The sequence below is a fragment of the Dreissena polymorpha genome, chromosome 6, assembly GCF_020536995.1.
Source record: "Dreissena polymorpha isolate Duluth1 chromosome 6, UMN_Dpol_1.0, whole genome shotgun sequence".
In the NCBI taxonomy this organism is placed as follows: Eukaryota; Metazoa; Mollusca; class Bivalvia; order Myida; family Dreissenidae; genus Dreissena; species Dreissena polymorpha.
The window spans coordinates 50,113,715-50,122,453 of record NC_068360.1 but is presented as its reverse complement, the minus strand read 5'-3'; positions in this window follow the sequence as shown (position 1 = coordinate 50,122,453).

Below are 8,739 nucleotides of genomic sequence, written 5' to 3'. Positions count from 1 at the left end.
TGAATATGTAAAACTAGTTGAAACAAAATTGTTTTAGGTGACTAAATTACCACTCGAAGTATTTAAAACATATGATGATATTAATGAAAAGAAGCATATTCTAAATACAAATGTATATGGGTTTTTGTATTTCTCATGAAAACGGTAGGTATTAAACAATTCACATGTGCGCTTAAATGTCTATGTGTACTGTTGTGCCGGTGCCCGGCCTACGAAACGACAACTAATTATAAGTATTCAGCTACAATTAGCTACACACCTTTTACCGTTATTGCATATAACGCTACATTTCGTTTCACCTCGTGCACCTCGTGTTCTATACTTGTGATATATACTGGTGAAAATTAAAAGTACCGACATGAATAATCAGTCAACACCTGTACTGGGAAAACGTCCTGAAAAGCGTGACCTATCCACTTCTAGTATTGACCTTGAAACAGAGAGTAAAAAAATAAAATCTCTGACTCTGACATCATGCAGAATAGCAAAATCATCAACCAAATCCAACTTAGCGAAGCGGACTTGGAGTGCATCTCCAAAAATATGTATGCACTGTTTAAATCTGATCTGGAGGACATAGTACGTTCAGTAGTACAGGCTTTCATACCACAGGTCATAACTGGAGTTAACGCCTCACTCAATGACAGAATTGAATCCTTCACACAGGAAAATTAGCATCTCAAGAACATGATAGCTGAGCTACTGTGCCAAGCAGACAGAGCGAAGCAATACAGTCGCCGCAACTGCCTAAGTATCACCGGTATCCCGGAGGCCAGAGATGAGGACATAGATAACATTATAGTTACGATGGCGAAAGACCTTGCAAAATCCATACAGTATATGGTAAATATTATGAAATTTACTGATCAGTCCCCTACGGTACATCTTACACCAGAGCGATTGTCAAAATAATGTCCGTCTTTGTTGGTGATATCTACCGTATATTTAATAGTACAGTAATTGACATTCCTATTTACTGTAGTAACTCAAGCATGTGTGTCTTTAGTGGTGATAATTTCGGTATATATTATTGTTCAGTAATTGGCACTCCTATTTACTGATTACTAAATAACATAATCATAACTATGCATATAACAAACTATGCTTGTGTCATATGCACGATAACCGCACCCATTCAATATTTGTATCGAATATAACGCATTTTCCTAAAATCATCCCGATGCGGACCCTCAATTTCGTTTCTAAAGGGCTGCTTTCATTGGGATATAACACATATATCAAAACATGACGTATTTTAACTACAGTTATACGAAGACTCAGTGGGCTCCGTAGACGGACCCTACATATCCCCTATGTAGGATACGCTTAAATGGAGTCAATTTGTTATGCTTTACTGTTTGTTAGTGCACGTGAACAATTGTGGACATTAATAGGTATTAACTATGAATATATCCACCTAAATATAAAACGTGCAGTCTAATCGTGCACGTAATTCTTATTATATAAGACATAGTCTTACTGCATCTGTTATCAATGTACTAACACTTGATCGAGTCTAAAAGTTATGCTTTACTGTTTTTAGTGCACTTGAACAATTCTAGACTTAAAAAGGTTTTAAATATAAAAATGTTCGTATATATCTAACTTCTAAAGTATGTAGTCTAACAGTAAAACTCAATATTTAAGACATAATCATTTTGCATATTGAAACAATGTACTTACATTGGACTGAGTTAATTCGTTATGCTTTCCATTTTTACTCCTGAGTGCACGTGAACAACTGTGTACTTAAATTAGTGTTAATTATGTATATATTCATACCTATCCAACGTTTAAGCTTAATGCTTAACATGTTGTTTTTTTTCTAATTTTTGCAGTAGTATTCTTGACCATATTTTCAGAATCCTTGATCAACGATAGTCGTTCTCTCTTAAATGTGCAGTCTTAACGTGTACATAATAATCAAGTTTAATCGTAATGCTGAGCATGTATGTTTTTTTATTTCTTATAATAGGACTTTTGACAGTATTTACATTTCAGAATTAATATATCTAGTGCACGCGAACAACTGTGTACTTAAATAAGTGTTAATTATGTAAATATGCATACATATCCAACGTTTAAGCTTAATGCTTAACATGTTTTTTCTCATTTTTGCAGTAGTATTATTGACCATATTTTCAGAATCCTTGATCAACGATAGTTGTTCTCTCGTAAATGTGCAGTCTTAACGTGCACGTAAAAATCAAAATCTAAGACACAATCATATTGCATATTGAAAACAATGCACTTACATTGATTGAGTCTATTGTGTATGCCCTACTGTTTTTAGTGCGCATGAACCATTGTCTACCTATATAAGTATTATATATGTTAATGCTCATATATATCTAACGTTCAAGCTTAATGCATGTATGTTTTTTATTTCTTGTAATAGTACTTTTGACAGTATTTTACATTTCAGAATTAATATATCTAGCAAGCTCTCTTTTTACACGTAAACATTTCTGTAATTTTCTCTTAAACAATTATAAACATATGTCAAATCTAAATCGCACGTTCTTACGTGAACAACTGTGTACTTAAATAAGTATTAATTATGTAAATTTTAATATATGTCTAAGGGTTACACTTAATGCTTAACATATATTTGTTAAAGTTTGCAGTAGTATTTTGACTATATTATCAGAATCCTTATACAACGATAGTCGTTCTCTCTTATGTGTGCAGTCTTGACGGGTACGTAATACTTGATCCTTAAGTTATAATCATATTGTATTTTGTAAACAATGTACTAATATTGATTGGGCCAATTTGCTATGCTTTATTGCTTTTTAGTGTGCTTGAACAACTGTGTACTTAATTAAGTATTAATTATGTAAAGGTTCATATATATCTAACGATTAAGCTTAATGCTTAACATGTATTCCGTATTTTTTTTTATTCTTGGTAGTAATACTTTTGACAGTTTTCCAAATTTCAGAGTTAGTATATCTAGCAATCTCTTTTTTTTCTACACGTGAACATTTCCTTAAATTGCTTGCACACTATTTCAAGTTTAACGTGCCAAACCTAATTCTCACGTTTTAACTTAAATTGTGATCGTCAGATTCTATGTAAAACTTATTATAGGTTGTTATCTCTGTCGAATGCATCACTTCGTCTTTGGCCCACGAAAACCGATCACCAAAATAACCAATTGTTTAAAATGTACTAAGCACTTAAAAATTAGTAAAGTGACCTTTACTCATAAAATGAATTCCTTCATTTTGATATTGTTCCTTATGTCTTTTTTTTATTTTTATTTTACTTTTCTTTGACTATGTACAGGATGAAGGATTCGTTGCAGTCTTCTGGTCTTTTATAACTCGACAATATAACGTGCAGTACCTAATTTTTCAATTTTTTAACGATAGATACCCATAACATCCTACCAAGATACAAAGCGATCGGATTGTTTTTCATATTTCTAAATCTGTTTTTTCTGCTCTCACTTTACAACAAGGAAATTGCTCTTATATCGACACTTAATATAATCAAAAGTCAATCCCAACAGGCCCGGTCCATTAAACGACCATACAAGCGCATGATAGTTGGAAAACGCTTGATTGCCAATTCTTATTTCTTAAAAAGAATATTTTATATATTTCTTAAAGTCATGCTAGTCACATGGCTGACATTAATGTTGCTTTCTGGAGACATCGAATTAAACCCAGGTCCGTTATCAACTTTTTTCTGCTGAATCCTCTGTCACAAAGTCCAAAAAATTTAATCTTAACAGGAATCAACCCTCTCAAGCCCGAAAACCTGATTCTTGGTGTACTGAATATGGTCTTGCTCAAGTTATTGACGAACCTACGCACTTTACGGAAGGTTCTTCATCTATTCTTGACCTATTATTAACAAGTAATCTTGATAGCTTGGCTTTATCAGGTGTTCGGGATCCTTTTCTTGAACAACAAACCCGCTATCATTGTCCCATATATAGTCTATTTAAATATAATAAGCCCAATTCAACAGTATATGAGCGTCACATATGGAAATATGTAGATGGAAATAATGACCTGCTTCGCGAAAGGTTCTTTACGATTGATTGGGATTCTATTGCAAATGATGATGTTAACACTTATTGCGTTAATATCACCGATACTATTGTTTCTAACGCTAAATATTGTATCCCAAACAAGTCTTTAAAAATTTCGTAAAATTCGAAATAAGACAATTTTATTAATAAGGCAAGCGAAAGATCAGCATTACGAAAGTTTAAGCAATACACTCAAACAAAACAACCATTCATCTAAGGACTGGTGGAGAATACTTAAGTCATTTATTAATAAGCCAAGCAATAACCTAAATACAGAACTCCTTAATCCCATTGACAATACTACCACAACCGATTGTTTTGAAAAGTCAAATATCCTAAACATTTTTTTCAAAGTAAGTCCAAAATTGAAATCGCTAATGAAGACATGCCGGAACTCACTAATTTACCGATAGCTTACTCGTTGCAGTCCCTATGCATTACACCTACCGATGTTCTTGACATTCTTAAGTCACTTCCCGTGGACAAAGCATCGGGGCCAGATGGAATAAATAATCGAATGTTAAAAGAATGCCAAAATCAACTGTCCACTAATCTTTGTCAGTTCTTTAACGTCTCACTTAATATATGTATCATGCGGAGTTGTTGGAAAGAAGCTAACGTTAGTGCTGTTTTCAAAAATAGCGACCCAAAAGTAGTTAGCAACTATAGACCAATTTCACTTTTTAATACAACGGAAAAGGTTTTCGAAAAAATCATTTTCAAACACGTATATAATCACCTCATTAGTAACAAATTACTAACGCACTTTCAGTCTGGATTTTTGCCAGGTGATTCAACTACTAACCAACTGACATATATATATATATACGATACGTTTTGTAAAGCCCTCGAAAATGGTTTAGAGGTAAAAGCTGTCTTTTTTATATCAGTAAAGCCTTTGATAAGGTCTGGCACAAATGTCTTCTCCATAAACTAAATGCAATTGGCATTCGAGGAAAGATACTATCCTGGTTTACTAATTATCTTCATAATAGACGACAACGCGTAGTACTTCCAGGCGCAGTCTCTAACTGGGCAATATTAGAAGCCGGTGTTCCCCAAGGATCCATATTAGGGCCTCTGTTATTTTTAATTTTATTAATGATATTGTTTTCGACATCAAAAGTAATATTCGCCTTTTGCTGATGACACTTCCCTATACATTATTATCGATAATCCAATCATCTCAAATACAATACTACAAAGTGATATCAACAAAATAACTAAATGGGCTTTAGATTGGCATGTATTATTTAATCCCTCAAAATCTAATCTGAATCCCTAACATTCTTCAGAAAGCAACATCCAAATCCATGTACTTTTACAATGATGTCTAAACAAATACCAAAGGTCGGTTCCTACAAACATCTAGGGGTTTACCTCTCTAAAAACTGTAAATGGAACATCCATATTAAATACATAACATAAAAAGCATGGAATCGAATTAATATAATGCGAAAACTAAGGTTCACACTTGATCGTAAATCTCTTCAAATAATTTACATATCGTTTATTCGACCTCTTATCGAATATTCAGATGTGATATGGGACAATGGCACCCAAGCGGAAAAAAAAGAAATTGATAAAATTCAAAATGAAGCAGCGCGAATCGCTTGTGGATCGTCTAAAGTTTCATTAACTGACCTGCATAAAGAAATTGACTGGGAACCGCTTCAGGACCGCCGTGAAAAACATTAATTAATATTATTCTACAAAATGCAAAATTCGATTACCCCCAGTATTTATCTGACCTCGTACCCCAACATGTTGAATCTGTTGCTAGGTATAATCTTCGCAATGCTAATGACTTACGAACTTCCGAATCTAGATCAACCCTTTACTACAATTCATTCGTACCCGCAGTCATTCGAAAATGGAATAACCTATCAGATGATGTTAAAAATAGTGAATCGTTGAATTCATTTAAATCTAAACTTAACAGGAATAAAGTTATAACACCACTGTACTATTACATAGGTAAACGTCATTCTCAAGTCATTCTCACGCGTTTAAGGACCAAATCCAGTTCCCTTAATGAGCACCTTTACGCTAAAAATATTAGTGATTCTCATCTTTGTCGCTGTGGAGTTATTGAGTCTAACTTCCACTTCTTTTTCACATGTTCTTATTTTAGCGTAATACGGACAAAGTAAATGAACGATGTCTTAGGAATTATAAGTCCTGTAGACCTTGATACGCTCCTCTTTGGCAATACATCCCTAAACGATGATGATAACTCTACTATCTTCCTTTGTGTCTAACAATACATCACCGAATCTAAACGTTTTTCATAACAATCCGATCCCGACTCGACGTTGCATTTATTTGACATTGACCCACAACCCAAATCCTTCATCCTACCTTGATCACCTCACTTCTGCAAATTTTTATATCACGTCTTGTTACTACCGACATATATCATGAAATGTGTAGTCTTTAAACACTGCCACTTCCATGTGTAAATATTAATTCTAAGGAGAGAAACTATATAAGAACTTGCTTCTTTCGTTTCAATCCTTTTCTGCCTATATTGTGTAACATCTGTCTATATTGTACATGTCATAAGAAATAAATATATTTAAACTAAACGCGCACATACCTAGTGATTTGGAACCAGCGACAAATCGGTATAGAGCATGCTTGGCAGCACGAGTTTGTACGGTCTCTTGTGCACGGGTGGTTGATGTGAGTTGATGTGTTTTCCCTATGTGAGTATTACCAGGAGTAATTGTGAGCATGTGATTGATTATGTAAGCCTGTGATTGTGTCAATGACACGTATTTTAATGCAGGGTCATTCCCAGAAGGTATAACCAAGCCTGTGACTGTGTATGTAAGCCGGTGACTGTGTGTTTGAGTACGTGTTTGCCTGGAGGTGTATTGCCAGATGCATAGTGCCATTCCGTGACGTGTACCCGACGAGCCGACGCGTGAAGCCGACGAGTTCCCTCGAAGACGACGAGGGCGTTTGGTGCCAACCTGACGAGGATTCCAGTCGATGCCCATGCGAGTAGTCTAATATATTATTATGCCACGACAGCGCATTTACGTTGGAGACGCTGACATGATATTTTAAAGTGTTATCGGATACCCATCCGATAACAGTTTTAAGCTCCGCCCACCAATATCCGTTTTAAAACTCCGCCCATATTTGGTTTACTCAATGAATTTTTTTAGCGTTCCATGTTTTAGCCCCGCCCATTCTGAGAACTACTTTTTTGTAGGCGTGGTATGTCGCTTCTTTGATTTAAATGGAAACAAACAGCGATTCATATTTTACTCAGAAGTTAGAACATTAATCTTGTTTTTTTAAACAAAACTAACACTTTATTAAGTATATATCTATAGGGAAATATAAATTAATGAGCATTAATCAATGGAAAAAAAAATAAACAAATACAAATGTGCACCGCTACCATTCATTGGCTGCAGATGAACACAATTTAAAACAGTAATGATAAACATTTAAAACGTAACACAAATATACTTAACACGTTATAAATAAAATATGACAGATTTGATCAAGTTAAAGAAGAATTTATGACAAATATTCACTAAACATCTCGTCTAAGATTATATACAAAAAATTTAACTAATACTTTACAAATGCTTTCCTTTTTTGTGTCATTCTTATAAAAAGAAAGGCAAACCGGTGAATAGCATACACAATGAATTGACATTGACAAAGTAACATAATTAATACTTGATTGAGATGCTTTGCTAATGCCTGCCATGCCTAATAATACATGACAATTTCAATTTTTAAGTGTCTGAAATCAAACTTTCACAAAAAAAAAATGATTCTATCTCCACAACCAAACAGGAAATTTGTGTAGTCAACCTGAAAATAAAATAAAGAATCCTTTAGAAAAAAAATCATCAAACATTCATTGCATAACTGCTTTAACCCTTCCAGTGCTGGAACCGAATTGTGAAGGCCTTTGCAAACAGTTTGGATCCAGATGAGACGCCACAAACATGGCATCTCATCTGGATCCAAACTGTTTGCTATTCTGATAGTAATCTTTGAAAAAAAATGAAGAAAATGCTTATTTTACAAATTCAGCAGACGACATTTTAGCAGACGACAAATTTCCCAGCATGCAAAGGGTTAAAAATAAAAATCCATATATATAATTTGTATTAAAATTTAAACTTTATAAATATAGTGACATATAGATTTATAACGTGTTCAGATAAAACAATAACATAAATACTCTCAAAAATAAATTTGTTGACAAAAAGTATTACCTTTCCGACAAATTAATTAGATGGGTTGATGTGAAGCTGTGCCGGGATGCAGTTGGGGGGGGGGGAATATCTCGAGTTGGTTGAGAGGCAGAGAAAGACTCGGACAAGTGCAACTGACGAGGGTAGAACTGTGCCGCCAAGAATTTTGGTAGATATCATCACCCATGGAATGTGTGGTCGCAACTTTCTGCCATTAAAAGAAAAACATTTCATATTATAATAAAATAAAACAAATCCAACAGGAGATAACATTTCAAAATAGAGTGTTTTAATAACATTTTTATGGCACAACTTGAAAAAATTACAACTTTAATAGACACAATATTATTAATACAAAATGAAAATGTATAAACTCCACTTTATATAAAAATAATTTGGAATTTCTTTTAACTTAAAATATTTTTATTATGGACTCGGGGCTTTTTTTGCTTATTAAGGGAATAG